The 13,490-nt window shown below is 50.5% G+C and overlaps 11 non-coding genes across 11 annotated transcripts; all 11 read right to left on the bottom strand.

The window, feature by feature from the left end:
- Positions 1-564: 564 nt before the first annotated feature.
- On the bottom strand, positions 565-683 carry LOC126274774 (5S ribosomal RNA). The gene has a single exon (XR_007550330.1). It is a non-coding gene; the product is annotated as a 5S ribosomal RNA (ribosomal RNA).
- A 1,079-nt stretch (positions 684-1,762) lies between these two features.
- On the bottom strand, positions 1,763-1,881 carry LOC126274021 (5S ribosomal RNA). Its single transcript, XR_007549852.1, has one exon. It is a non-coding gene; the product is annotated as a 5S ribosomal RNA (ribosomal RNA).
- Positions 1,882-2,961: 1,080 nt separating this feature from the next.
- LOC126274785 (5S ribosomal RNA) lies at positions 2,962-3,080 on the bottom strand. Its single transcript, XR_007550341.1, has one exon. It is a non-coding gene; the product is annotated as a 5S ribosomal RNA (ribosomal RNA).
- Positions 3,081-4,160: 1,080 nt separating this feature from the next.
- Positions 4,161-4,279, bottom strand: LOC126273918 (5S ribosomal RNA). The gene has a single exon (XR_007549752.1). It is a non-coding gene; the product is annotated as a 5S ribosomal RNA (ribosomal RNA).
- Positions 4,280-5,359: 1,080 nt separating this feature from the next.
- On the bottom strand, positions 5,360-5,478 carry LOC126274797 (5S ribosomal RNA). The gene has a single exon (XR_007550352.1). It is a non-coding gene; the product is annotated as a 5S ribosomal RNA (ribosomal RNA).
- A 1,072-nt stretch (positions 5,479-6,550) lies between these two features.
- Positions 6,551-6,669, bottom strand: LOC126274310 (5S ribosomal RNA). The gene has a single exon (XR_007550137.1). It is a non-coding gene; the product is annotated as a 5S ribosomal RNA (ribosomal RNA).
- Positions 6,670-7,738: 1,069 nt separating this feature from the next.
- On the bottom strand, positions 7,739-7,857 carry LOC126273746 (5S ribosomal RNA). Its single transcript, XR_007549588.1, has one exon. It is a non-coding gene; the product is annotated as a 5S ribosomal RNA (ribosomal RNA).
- Positions 7,858-8,936: 1,079 nt separating this feature from the next.
- LOC126274311 (5S ribosomal RNA) lies at positions 8,937-9,055 on the bottom strand. The gene has a single exon (XR_007550138.1). It is a non-coding gene; the product is annotated as a 5S ribosomal RNA (ribosomal RNA).
- Positions 9,056-10,124: 1,069 nt separating this feature from the next.
- On the bottom strand, positions 10,125-10,243 carry LOC126273838 (5S ribosomal RNA). The gene has a single exon (XR_007549675.1). It is a non-coding gene; the product is annotated as a 5S ribosomal RNA (ribosomal RNA).
- Positions 10,244-11,322: 1,079 nt separating this feature from the next.
- LOC126274247 (5S ribosomal RNA) lies at positions 11,323-11,441 on the bottom strand. Its single transcript, XR_007550073.1, has one exon. It is a non-coding gene; the product is annotated as a 5S ribosomal RNA (ribosomal RNA).
- Positions 11,442-12,521: 1,080 nt separating this feature from the next.
- On the bottom strand, positions 12,522-12,640 carry LOC126273839 (5S ribosomal RNA). The gene has a single exon (XR_007549676.1). It is a non-coding gene; the product is annotated as a 5S ribosomal RNA (ribosomal RNA).
- Positions 12,641-13,490: the final 850 nt, after the last annotated feature.

Below are 13,490 nucleotides of genomic sequence, written 5' to 3' on the forward strand. Positions count from 1 at the left end.
AAGCATCCATCTCTTCTAGCGGCGAAAGATAAATTTTTGTTTACAAATATGCAATTGTGTACTGCTACAAAACTATAAGCCCTGACGTAATTCAGAACAGTCCTGTCGTGTCATACTCTTGTTATTTCTAGAGACACTTTGTCTGTCTTCATTTTTTGGCTACCCCTGCCAGCCCTATTTTCCAGAGTTCCCTGGCGGTCACCGATCCGAATACTAACGTTGTTGCTTATCGTCGGTGATCGTTTCAGAACAGTTGATTTTCTGTTTTTTTAGTTTTTTATTTAATTATTTAGTTTTTGGAATTTTGCGCACCTACAAAACAGTAGGCTCTGACGCATTTCAAGTGCGCATCTGTCGATTCGCAGTGTTTCGTTACTTTCAAGGAGTTCCTACCACCCTTCCTTGGCGCATTCTTGCTCAAACTGAGTTCATTATTGTAATTTCGCATCTTACGTTTAATACAGTATTTTAAAATGCGTGTGGGTGCATCTTTGTTGCACCTGAGAGTTAGTATGAAAAGAGGGCTGCCAGGTGTAGTGACATGAAATTTAAAACAAGAGAGAGAGCCAACAGCACCCGGTGTTCCCAGGCGGTCACCCATCCAAGTACTAACCCGGCCCGATGTTGCTTAACTTCGGTGATCGGACGAGAACCGGTGTATTCAACATGGTATGGCCGTTGGCGTCCTTATAATGTAGCCGCACGGCAGAAGAATGCTTCGCCTCTCCTCCCAACACACGCACTCGCCATTTTCGGTGGCACATTTGACGCAAAGCACGTCCTTCCACCTCGACACTCGCGGGAGACGCATCATGTTATTGTTATCCAGCGCAGGTCTTGCGCGCGGCCGGCCGGCGGGTGGACTGCGCTGGGTGTGGCAGTGTCCTGCTGGACCGAGGGAAGCGTTCTCACCTGACTGACACGCGTCGCGCTTCCAGATATTTGCGTAATTCGCATGGTGCATTCTCGGCTGTCCCTTCCGTCCCGGCTTGTCCCGACTTTGCTGGACTGCCGCTCGCTGCTGCTCGGGTCGTGGTCCATATGACAGCACAAGCACGAGAAACAACTGCGAGACTGGCGCCGGACTGACCGTTGTGTGCGAGGCGCCGTGTGCGGCCGTTCGGAGCTACCAGAGCAGCTCTGTGCCGTGCCATGGAAATGTGCGAAAACACGGACACAAGACACAGGCAGTTCGACAAAGCATCCATCTCTTCTAGCGGCGAAAGATAAATTTTTGTTTACAAATATGCAATTGTGCACTGCTACAAAACTATAAGCCCTGACGTAATTCAGAACAGTCCTGTCGTGTCATACTCTTGTTATTTCTAGAGACACTTTGTCTGTCTTCATTTTTTGGCTACCCCTGCCAGCCCTATTTTCCAGAGTTCCCTGGCGGTCACCGATCCGAATACTAACGTTGTTGCTTATCGTCGGTGATCGTTTCAGAACAGTTGATTTTCTGTTTTTTTAGTTTTTTATTTAATTATTTAGTTTTTGGAATTTTGTGCTCCTACAAAACAGTAGGCTCTGACGCATTTCAAGTGCGCATCTGTCGATTCGCAGTGTATCGTTACTTTCAAGGAGTTCCTACCACCCTTCCTTGGCGCATTCTTGCTCAAACTGAGTTCATTATTGTAATTTCGCATCTTACGTTTAATACAGTATTTTAAAATGCGTGTGGGTGCATCTTTGTTGCACCTGAGAGTTAGTATGAAAAGAGGGCTGCCAGGTGTAGTGACATGAAATTTAAAACAAGAGAGAGAGCCAACAGCACCCGGTGTTCCCAGGCGGTCACCCATCCAAGTACTAACCGGGCCCGATGATGCTTAACTTCGGTGATCGGACGAGAACCGGTGTATTCAACATGGTATGGCCGTTGGCGTCCTTATACTGTAGCCGCACGGCAGAAGAATGCTTCGCCTCTCCTCCCAACACACGCACTCGCCATTTTCGGTGGCACATTTGACGCAAAGCACGTCCTTCCACCTCGACACTCGCGGGAGACGCACCATGTTATTGTTATCCAGCGCAGGTCTTGCGCGCGGCCGGCCGGCGGGTGGACTGCGCGGGGTGTGGCAGTGTCCTGCTGGACCGAGGGAAGCGTTCTCACCTGCCTGACACGCGTCGCGCTTCCAGATATTTGCATAATTCGCATGGTGCATTCTCGGCTGTCCCCTTCCGTCCCGACTTGTCCCGACTTTGCTCGACTGCCGCTCGCTGCCGCTCGGGTCGTGGTCCATATGACAGCACAAGCACGAGAAACAACTGCGAGACTGGCGCCGGACTGACCGGCGTGTGCGAGGCGCCGTGTGCGGCCGTTCGGAGCTACTAGAGCAGCTCTGTGCCGTGCCATGGAATGGTGCGAAAACACGGACACAAGACACAGGCGGTTCGACAAAGCATCCATCTCTTCTAGCGGCGAAAGATAAATTTTTGTTTACAAATATGCAATTGTGCACTGCTACAAAACTATAAGCCCTGACGTAATTCAGAACAGTCCTGTCGTGTCATACTCTTGTTATTTCTAGAGACACTTTGTCTGTCTTCATTTTTTGGCTACCCCTGCCAGCCCTATTTTCCAGAGTTCCCTGGCGGTCACCGATCCGAATACTAACGTTGTTGCTTATTGTCAGTGATCGTTTCAGAACAGTTGATTTTCTGTTTTTTTAGTTTTTTATTTAATTATTTAGTTTTTGGAATTTTGCGCTCCTACAAAACAGTAGGCTCTGACGCATTTCAAGTGCGCATCTGTCGATTCGCAGTGTTTCGTTACTTTCAAGGAGTTCCTACCACCCTTCCTTGGCGCATTCTTGCTCAAACTGAGTTCATTATTGTAATTTCGCATCTTACGTTTAATACAGTATTTTAAAATGCGTGTGGGTGCATCTTTGTTGCACCTGAGAGTTAGTATGAAAGGAGGGCTGCCAGGTGTAGTGACATGAAATTTAAAACAAGAGAGAGAGCCAACAGCACCCGGTGTTCCCAGGCGGTCACCCATCCAAGTACTAACCCGGCCCGATGTTGCTTAACTTCGGTGATCGGACGAGAACCGGTGTATTCAACATGGTATGGCCGTTGGCGTCCTTATACTGTAGCCGCACGGCAGAAGAATGCTTCGCCTCTCCTCCCAACACACGCACTCGCCATTTTCGGTGGCACATTTGACGCAAAGCACGTCCTTCCACCTCGACACTCGCGGGAGACGCACCATGTTATTGTTATCCAGCGCAGGTCTTGCGCGCGGCCGGCCGGCGGGTGGACTGCGCGGGGTGTGGCAGTGTCCTGCTGGACCGAGGGAAGCGTTCTCACCTGACTGACACGCGTCGCGCTTCCAGATATTTGCGTAATTCGCATGGTGCATTCGCGGCTGTCCCCTTCCGTCCCGACTTGTCCCGACTTTGCTCGACTGCCGCTCGCTGCCGCTCGGGTCGTGGTCCATATGACAGCACAAGCACGAGAAACAACTGCGAGACTGGCGCCGGACTGACCGGCGTGTGCGAGGCGCCGTGTGCGGCCGTTCGGAGCTACTAGAGCAGCTCTGTGCCGTGCCATGGAAAGGTGCGAAAACACGGACACAAGACACAGGCGGTTCGACAAAGCATCCATCTCTTCTAGCGGCGAAAGATAAATTTTTGTTTACAAATATGCAATTGTGCACTGCTACAAAACTATAAGCCCTGACGTAATTCAGAACAGTCCTGTCGTGTCATACTCTTGTTATTTCTAGAGACACTTTGTCTGTCTTCATTTTTTGGCTACCCCTGCCAGCCCTATTTTCCAGAGTTCCCTGGCGGTCACCGATCCGAATACTAACGTTGTTGCTTATCGTCGGTGATCGTACCAGAACAGTTGATTTTCTGTTTTTTTAGTTTTTTATTTAATTATTTAGTTTTTGGAATTTTGCGCTCCTACAAAACAGTAGGCTCTGACGCATTTCAAGTGCGCATCTGTCGATTCGCAGTGTTTCGTTACTTTCAAGGAGTTCCTACCACCCTTCCTTGGCGCATTCTTGCTCAAACTGAGTTCATTACTGTAATTTCGCATCTTACGTTTAATACAGTATTTTAAAATGCGTGTGGGTGCATCTTTGTTGCACCTGAGAGTTAGAATGAAAAGAGGGCTGCCAGGTGTAGTGACATGAAATTTAAAAGAAGAGAGAGAGCCAACAGCACCCGGTGTTCCCAGGCGGTCACCCATCCAAGTACTAACCCGGCCCGATGTTGCTTAACTTCGGTGATCGGACGAGAACCGGTGTATTCAACATGGTACGGCCGTTGGCGTCCTTATACTGTAGCCGCACGGCAGAAGAATGCTTCGCCTCTCCTCCCAACACACGCACTCGCCATTTTCGGTGGCACATTTGACGCAAAGCACGTCCTTCCACCTCGACACTCGCGGGAGACGCACCATGTTATTGTTATCCAGCGCAGGTCTTGCGCGCGGCCGGCCGGCGGGTGGACTGCGCGGGGTGTGGCAGTGTCCTGCTGGACCGAGGGAAGCGTTCTCACCTGACTGACACGCGTCGCGCTTCCAGATATTTGCGTAATTCGCATGGTGCATTCTCGGCTGTCCCCTTCCGTCCCGACTTGTCCCGACTTTGCTCGACTGCCGCTCGCTGCCGCTCGGGTCGTGGTCCATATGACAGCACAAGCACGAGAAACAACTGCGAGACTGGCGCCGGACTGACCGGCGTGTGCGAGGCGCCGTGTGCGGCCGTTCGGAGCTACTAGAGCAGCTCTGTGCCGTGCCATGGAAAGGTGCGAAAACACGGACACAAGACACAGGCGGTTCGACAAAGCATCCATCTCTTCTAGCGGCGAAAGATAAATTTTTGTTTACAAATATGCAGTTGTGCACTGCTACAAAACTATAAGCCCTGACGTAATTCAGAACAGTCCTGTCGTGTCATACTCTTGTTATTTCTAGAGACACTTTGTCTGTCTTCATTTTTTGGCTACCCCTGCCAGCCCTATTTTCCAGAGAACCCTGGCGGTCACCGATCCGAATACTAACGTTGTTGCTTATCGTCGGTGATCGTACCGGAACAGTCGATTTTCTGTTTTTTTAGTTTTTTATTTAATTATTTAGTTTTTGGAATTTTGCGCTCCTACAAAACAGTAGGCTCTGACGCATTTCAAGTGCGCATCTGTCGATTCGCAGTGTTTCGTTACTTTCAAGGAGTTCCTACCACCTTTTCTTGGCGCATTCTTGCTCAAACTGAGTTCATTATTGTAATTTCGCATCTTACGTTTAATACAGTATTTTAAAATGCGTGTGGGTGCATCTTTGTTGCACCTGAGAGTTAGTATGAAAAGAGGGCTGCCAGGTGTAGTGACATGAAATTTAAAACAAGAGAGAGAGCCAACAGCACCCGGTGTTCCCAGGCGGTCACCCATCCAAGTACTAACCCGGCCCGATGTTGCTTAACTTCGGTGATCGGACGAGAACCGGTGTATTCAACATGGTATGGCCGTTGGCGTCCTTATACTGTAGCCGCACGGCAGAAGAATGCTTCGCCTCTCCTCCCAACACACGCACTCGCCATTTTCGGTGGCACATTTGACGCAAAGCACGTCCTTCCACCTCGACACTCGCGGGAGACGCACCATGTTATTGTTATCCAGCGCAGGTCTTGCGCGCGGCCGGCCGGCGGGTGGACTGCGCGGGGTGTGGCAGTGTCCTGCTGGACCGAGGGAAGCGTTCTCACCTGCCTGACACGCGTCGCGCTTCCAGATATTTGCGTAATTCTCATGGTGCATTCTCGGCTGTCCCCTTCCGTCCCGACTTGTCCCGACTTTGCTCGACTGCCGCTCGCTGCCGCTCGGGTCGTGGTCCATATGACAGCACAAGCACGAGAAACAACTGCGAGACTGGTGCCGGACTGACCGGCGTGTGCGAGGCGCCGTGTGCGGCCGTTCGGAGCTACTAGAGCAGCTCTGTGCCGTGCCATGGAAAGGTGCGAAAACATGGACACAAGACACAGGCGGTTCGACAAAGCATCCATCTCTTCTAGCGGCGAAAGATAAATTTTTGTTTACAAATATGCAATTGTGCACTGCTACAAAACTATAAGCCCTGACGTAATTCAGAACAGTCCTGTCGTGTCATACTCTTGTTATTTCTAGAGACACTTTGTCTGTCTTCATTTTTTGGCTACCCCTGCCAGCCCTATTTTCCAGAGTTCCCTGGCCGTCACCGATCCGAATACTAACGTTTCGTCGGTGATCGTACCAGAACAGTTGATTTTCTGTTTTTTTAGTTTTTTATTTAATTATTTAGTTTTTGGAATTTTGCGCTCCTACAAAACAGTAGGCTCTGACGCATTTCAAGTGCGCATCTGTCGATTCGCAGTGTTTCCTTACTTTCAAGGAGTTCCTACCACCCTTCCTTGGCGCATTCTTGCTCAAACTGAGTTCATTACTGTAATTTCGCATCTTACGTTTAATACAGTATTTTAAAATGCGTGTGGGTGCATCTTTGTTGCACCTGAGAGTTAGTATGAAAAGAGGGCTGCCAGGTGTAGTGACATGAAATTTAAAACAAGAGAGAGAGAGAACAGCACCCGGTGTTCCCAGGCGGTCACCCATCCAAGTACTAACCCGGCCCGATGTTGCTTAACTTCGGTGATCGGACGAGAAGCGGTGTATTCAACATGGTATGGCCGTTGGCGTCCTTATACTGTAGCCGCACGGCAGAAGAATGCTTCGCCTCTCCTCCCAACACACGCACTCGCCATTTTCGGTGGCACATTTGACGCAAAGCACGTCCTTCCACCTCGACACTCGCGGGAGACGCACCATGTTATTGTTATCCAGCGCAGGTCTTGCGCGCGGCCGGCCGGCGGGTGGACTGCGCGGGGTGTGGCAGTGTCCTGCTGGACCGAGGGAAGCGTTCTCACCTGACTGACACGCGTCGCGCTTCCAGATATTTGCGTAATTCGCATGGTGCATTCTCGGCTGTCCCCTTCCGTCCCGACTTGTCCCGACTTTGCTCGACTGCCGCTCGCTGCCGCTCGGGTCGTGGTCCATATGACAGCACAAGCACGAGAAACAACTGCGAGACTGGCGCCGGACTGACCGGCGCCGTGTGCGGCCGTTCGGAGCTACTAGAGCAGCTCTGTGCCGTGCCATGGAAAGGTGCGAAAACACGGACACAAGACACAGGCGGTTCGACAAAGCATCCATCTCTTCTAGCGGCGAAAGATAAATTTTTGTTTACAAATATGCAATTGTGCACTGCTACAAAACTATAAGCCCTGACGTAATTCAGAACAGTCCTGTCGTGTCATACTCTTGTTATTTCTAGAGACACTTTGTCTGTCTTCATTTTTTGGCTACCCCTGCCAGCCCTATTTTCCAGAGTTCCCTGGCGGTCACCGATCCGAATACTAACGTTGTTGCTTATCGTCGGTGATCGTACCAGAACAATTGATTTTCTGTTTTTTTAGTTTTTTATTTAATTATTTAGTTTTTGGAATTTTGCGCTCCTACAAAACAGTAGGCTCTGACGCATTTCAAGTGCGCATCTGTCGATTCGCAGTGTTTCGTTACCTTCAAGGAGTTCCTACCACCCTTCCTTGGCGCATTCTTGCTCAAACTGAGTTCATTACTGTAATTTCGCATCTTACGTTTAATACAGTATTTTAAAATGCGTGTGGGTGCATCTTTGTTGCACCTGAGAGTTAGTATGAAAAGAGGGCTGCCAGGTGTAGTGACATGAAATTTAAAACAAGAGAGAGAGCCAACAGCACCCGGTGTTCCCAGGCGGTCACCCATCCAAGTACTAACCCGGCCCAATGTTGCTTAACTTCGGTGATCGGACGAGAACCGGTATATTCAACATGGTATGGCCGTTGGCGTCCTTATACTGTAGCCGCACGGCAGAAGAATGCTTCGCCTCTCCTCCCAACACACGCACTCGCCATTTTCGGTGGCACATTTGACGCAAAGCACGTCCTTCCACCTCGACACTCGCGGGAGACGCACCATGTTATTGTTATCCAGCGCAGGTCTTGCGCGCGGCCGGCCGGCGGGTGGACTGCGCGGGGTGTGGCAGTGTCCTGCTGGACCGAGGGAAGCGTTCTCACCTGCCTGACACGCGTCGCGCTTCCAGATATTTGCGTAATTCGCATGGTGCATTCTCGGCTGTCCCTTCCGTCCCGACTTGTCCCGACTTTGCTCGACTGCCGCTCGCTGCCGCTCGGGTCGTGGTCCATATGACAGCACAAGCACGAGAAACAACTGCGAGACTGGCGCCGGACTGACCGGCGTGTGCGAGGCGCCGTGTGCGGCCGTTCGGAGCTACTAGAGCAGCTCTGTGCCGTGCCATGGAAAGGTGCGAAAACACGGACACAAGACACAGGCGGTTCGACAAAGCATCCATCTCTTCTAGCGGCGAAAGATAAATTTTTGTTTACAAATATGCAATTGTGCACTGCTACAAAACTATAAGCCCTGACGTAATTCAGAACAGTCCTGTCGTGTCATACTCTTGTTATTTCTAGAGACACTTTGTCTGTCTTCATTTTTTGGCTACCCCTGCCAGCCCTATTTTCCAGAGTTCCCTGGCGGTCACCGATCCGAATACTAACGTTGTTGCTTATCGTCGGTGATCGTACCGGAACAGTTGATTTTCTGTTTTTTTAGTTTTTTATTTAATTATTTAGTTTTTGGAATTTTGCGCTCCTACAAAACAGTAGGCTCTGACGCATTTCAAGTGCGCATCTGTCGATTCGCAGTGTTTCCTTACTTTCAAGGAGTTCCTACCACCCTTCCTTGGCGCATTCTTGCTCAAACTGAGTTCATTACTGTAATTTCGCATCTTACGTTTAATACAGTATTTTAAAATGCGTGTGGGTGCATCTTTGTTGCACCTGAGAGTTAGTATGAAAAGAGGGCTGCCAGGTGTAGTGACATGAAATTTAAAACAAGAGAGAGAGAGAACAGCACCCGGTGTTCCCAGGCGGTCACCCATCCAAGTACTAACCCGGCCCGATGTTGCTTAACTTCGGTGATCGGACGAGAAGCGGTGTATTCAACATGGTATGGCCGTTGGCGTCCTTATACTGTAGCCGCACGGCAGAAGAATGCTTCGCCTCTCCTCCCAACACACGCACTCGCCATTTTCGGTGGCACATTTGACGCAAAGCACGTCCTTCCACCTCGACACTCGCGGGAGACGCACCATGTTATTGTTATCCAGCGCAGGTCTTGCGCGCGGCCGGCCGGCGGGTGGACTGCGCGGGGTGTGGCAGTGTCCTGCTGGACCGAGGGAAGCGTTCTCACCTGACTGACACGCGTCGCGCTTCCAGATATTTGCGTAATTCGCATGGTGCATTCTCGGCTGTCCCCTTCCGTCCCGACTTGTCCCGACTTTGCTCGACTGCCGCTCGCTGCCGCTCGGGTCGTGGTCCATATGACAGCACAAGCACGAGAAACAACTGCGAGACTGGCGCCGGACTGACCGGCGCCGTGTGCGGCCGTTCGGAGCTACTAGAGCAGCTCTGTGCCGTGCCATGGAAAGGTGCGAAAACACGGACACAAGACACAGGCGGTTCGACAAAGCATCCATCTCTTCTAGCGGCGAAAGATAAATTTTTGTTTACAAATATGCAATTGTGCACTGCTACAAAACTATAAGCCCTGACGTAATTCAGAACAGTCCTGTCGTGTCATACTCTTGTTATTTCTAGAGACACTTTGTCTGTCTTCATTTTTTGGCTACCCCTGCCAGCCCTCTTTTCCAGATTTCCCTGGCGGTCACCGATCCGAATACTAACGTTGTTGCTTATCGTCGGTGATCGTACCGGAACAGTCGATTTTCTGTTTTTTTAGTTTTTTATTTAATTATTTAGTTTTTGGAATTTTGCGCTCCTACAAAACAGTAGGCTCTGACGCATTTCAAGTGCGCATCTGTCGATTCGCAGTGTTTCGTTACTTTCAAGGAGTTCCTACCACCTTTTCTTGGCGCATTCTTGCTCAAACTGAGTTCATTATTGTAATTTCGCATCTTACGTTTAATACAGTATTTTAAAATGCGTGTGGGTGCATCTTTGTTGCACCTGAGAGTTAGTATGAAAAGAGGGCTGCCAGGTGTAGTGACATGAAATTTAAAACAAGAGAGAGAGCCAACAGCACCCGGTGTTCCCAGGCGGTCACCCATCCAAGTACTAACCCGGCCCGATGTTGCTTAACTTCGGTGATCGGACGAGAACCGGTATATTCAACATGGTATGGCCGTTGGCGTCCTTATACTGTAGCCGCACGGCAGAAGAATGCTTCGCCTCTCCTCCCAACACACGCACTCGCCATTTTCGGTGGCACATTTGACGCAAAGCACGTCCTTCCACCTCGACACTCGCGGGAGACGCACCATGTTATTGTTATCCAGCGCAGGTCTTGCGCGCGGCCGGCCGGCGGGTGGACTGCGCGGGGTGTGGCAGTGTCCTGCTGGACCGAGGGAAGCGTTCTCACCTGCCTGACACGCGTCGCGCTTCCAGATATTTGCGTAATTCGCATGGTGCATTCTCGGCTGTCCCTTCCGTCCCGACTTGTCCCGACTTTGCTCGACTGCCGCTCGCTGCCGCTCGGGTCGTGGTCCATATGACAGCACAAGCACGAGAAACAACTGCGAGACTGGCGCCGGACTGACCGGCGTGTGCGAGGCGCCGTGTGCGGCCGTTCGGAGCTACTAGAGCAGCTCTGTGCCGTGCCATGGAAAGGTGCGAAAACACGGACACAAGACACAGGCGGTTCGACAAAGCATCCATCTCTTCTAGCGGCGAAAGATAAATTTTTGTTTACAAATATGCAATTGTGCACTGCTACAAAACTATAAGCCCTGACGTAATTCAGAACAGTCCTGTCGTGTCATACTCTTGTTATTTCTAGAGACACTTTGTCTGTCTTCATTTTTTGGCTACCCCTGCCAGCCCTATTTTCCAGAGTTCCCTGGCGGTCACCGATCCGAATACTAACGTTGTTGCTTATCGTCGGTGATCGTACCGGAACAGTTGATTTTCTGTTTTTTTAGTTTTTTATTTAATTATTTAGTTTTTGGAATTTTGCGCTCCTACAAAACAGTAGGCTCTGACGCATTTCAAGTGCGCATCTGTCGATTCGCAGTGTTTCGTTACTTTCAAGGAGTTCCTACCACCCTTCCTTGGCGCATTCTTGCTCAAACTGAGTTCATTACTGTAATTTCGCATCTTACGTTTAATACAGTATTTTAAAATGCGTGTGGGTGCATCTTTGTTGCACCTGAGAGTTAGTATGAAAAGAGGGCTGCCAGGTGTAGTGACATGAAATTTAAAACAAGAGAGAGAGCCAACAGCACCCGGTGTTCCCAGGCGGTCACCCATCCAAGTACTAACCCGGCCCGATATTGGTTAACCTCGGTGATCGGACGAGAACCGGTGTATTCAACATGGTATGGCCGTTGGCGTCCTTATACTGTAGCCGCACGGCAGAAGAATGCTTCGCCTCTCCTCCCAACACACGCACTCGCCATTTTCGGTGGCACATTTGACGCAAAGCACGTCCTCCCAACTCGACACTCGCAGGAGACGCACCATGTTATTGTTATCCAGCGCAGGTCTTGCGCGCGGCCGGCCGGCGGGTGGACTGCGCGGGGTGTGGCAGTGTCCTGCTGGACCGAGGGAAGCGTTCTCACCTGCCTGACACGCGTCGCGCTTCCAGATATTTGCGTAATTCGCATGGTGCATTCTCGGCTGTCCCCTTCCGTGCCGACTTGTCCCGACTTTGCTCGACTGCCGCTCGCTGCCGCTCGGGTCGTGGTCCATATGACAGCACAAGCACGAGAAACAACTGCGAGACTGGCGCCGGACTGACCGGCGTGTGCGAGGCGCCGTGTGCGGCCGTTCAGAGCTACTAGAGCAGCTCTGTGCCGTGCCATGGAAAGGTGCGAAAACACGGACACAAGACACAGGCGGTTCGACAAAGCATCCATCTCTTCTAGCGGCGAAAGATAAATTTTTGTTTACAAATATGCAATTGTGCACTGCTACAAAACTATAAGCCCTGACGTAATTCAGAACAGTCCTGTCGTGTCATACTCTTGTTATTTCTAGAGACACTTTGTCTGTCTTCATTTTTTGGCTACCCCTGCCAGCCCTATTTTCCAGAGTTCCCTGGCGGTCACCGATCCGAATACTAACGTTGTTGCTTATCGTCGGTGATCGTACCAGAACAATTGATTTTCTGTTTTTTTAGTTTTTTATTTAATTATTTAGTTTTTGGAATTTTGCGCTCCTACAAAACAGTAGGCTCTGACGCATTTCAAGTGCGCATCTGTCGATTCGCAGTGTTTCGTTACCTTCAAGGAGTTCCTACCACCCTTCCTTGGCGCATTCTTGCTCAAACTGAGTTCATTACTGTAATTTCGCATCTTACGTTTAATACAGTATTTTAAAATGCGTGTGGGTGCATCTTTGTTGCACCTGAGAGTTAGTATGAAAAGAGGGCTGCCAGGTGTAGTGACATGAAATTTAAAACAAGAGAGAGAGCCAACAGCACCCGGTGTTCCCAGGCGGTCACCCATCCAAGTACTAACCCGGCCCGATGTTGCTTAACTTCGGTGATCGGACGAGAACCGGTATATTCAACATGGTATGGCCGTTGGCGTCCTTATACTGTAGCCGCACGGCAGAAGAATGCTTCGCCTCTCCTCCCAACACACGCACTCGCCATTTTCGGTGGCACATTTGACGCAAAGCACGTCCTCCCAACTCGACACTCGCAGGAGACGCACCATGTTATTGTTATCCAGCGCAGGTCTTGCGCGCGGCCGGCCGGCGGGTGGACTGCGCGGGGTGTGGCAGTGTCCTGCTGGACCGAGGGAAGCGTTCTCACCTGCCTGACACGCGTCGCGCTTCCAGATATTTGCGTAATTCGCATGGTGCATTCTCGGCTGTCCCCTTCCGTGCCGACTTGTCCCGACTTTGCTCGACTGCCGCTCGCTGCCGCTCGGGTCGTGGTCCATATGACAGCACAAGCACGAGAAACAACTGCGAGACTGGCGCCGGACTGACCGGCGTGTGCGAGGCGCCGTGTGCGGCCGTTCAGAGCTACTAGAGCAGCTCTGTGCCGTGCCATGGAAAGGTGCGAAAACACGGACACAAGACACAGGCGGTTCGACAAAGCATCCATCTCTTCTAGCGGCGAAAGATAAATTTTTGTTTACAAATATGCAATTGTGCACTGCTACAAAACTATAAGCCCTGACGTAATTCAGAACAGTCCTGTCGTGTCATACTCTTGTTATTTCTAGAGACACTTTGTCTGTCTTCATTTTTTGGCTACCCCTGCCAGCCCTATTTTCCAGAGTTCCCTGGCGGTCACCGATCCGAATACTAACGTTGTTGCTTATCGTCGGTGATCGTACCAGAACAATTGATTTTCTGTTTTTTTAGTTTTTTATTTAATTATTTAGTTTTTGGAATTTTGCGCTCCTACAAAACAGTAGGCTCTGAC

This window comes from Schistocerca gregaria, chromosome 5 (genome assembly GCF_023897955.1).
Source record: "Schistocerca gregaria isolate iqSchGreg1 chromosome 5, iqSchGreg1.2, whole genome shotgun sequence".
Classification (NCBI taxonomy): Eukaryota; Metazoa; Arthropoda; class Insecta; order Orthoptera; family Acrididae; genus Schistocerca; species Schistocerca gregaria.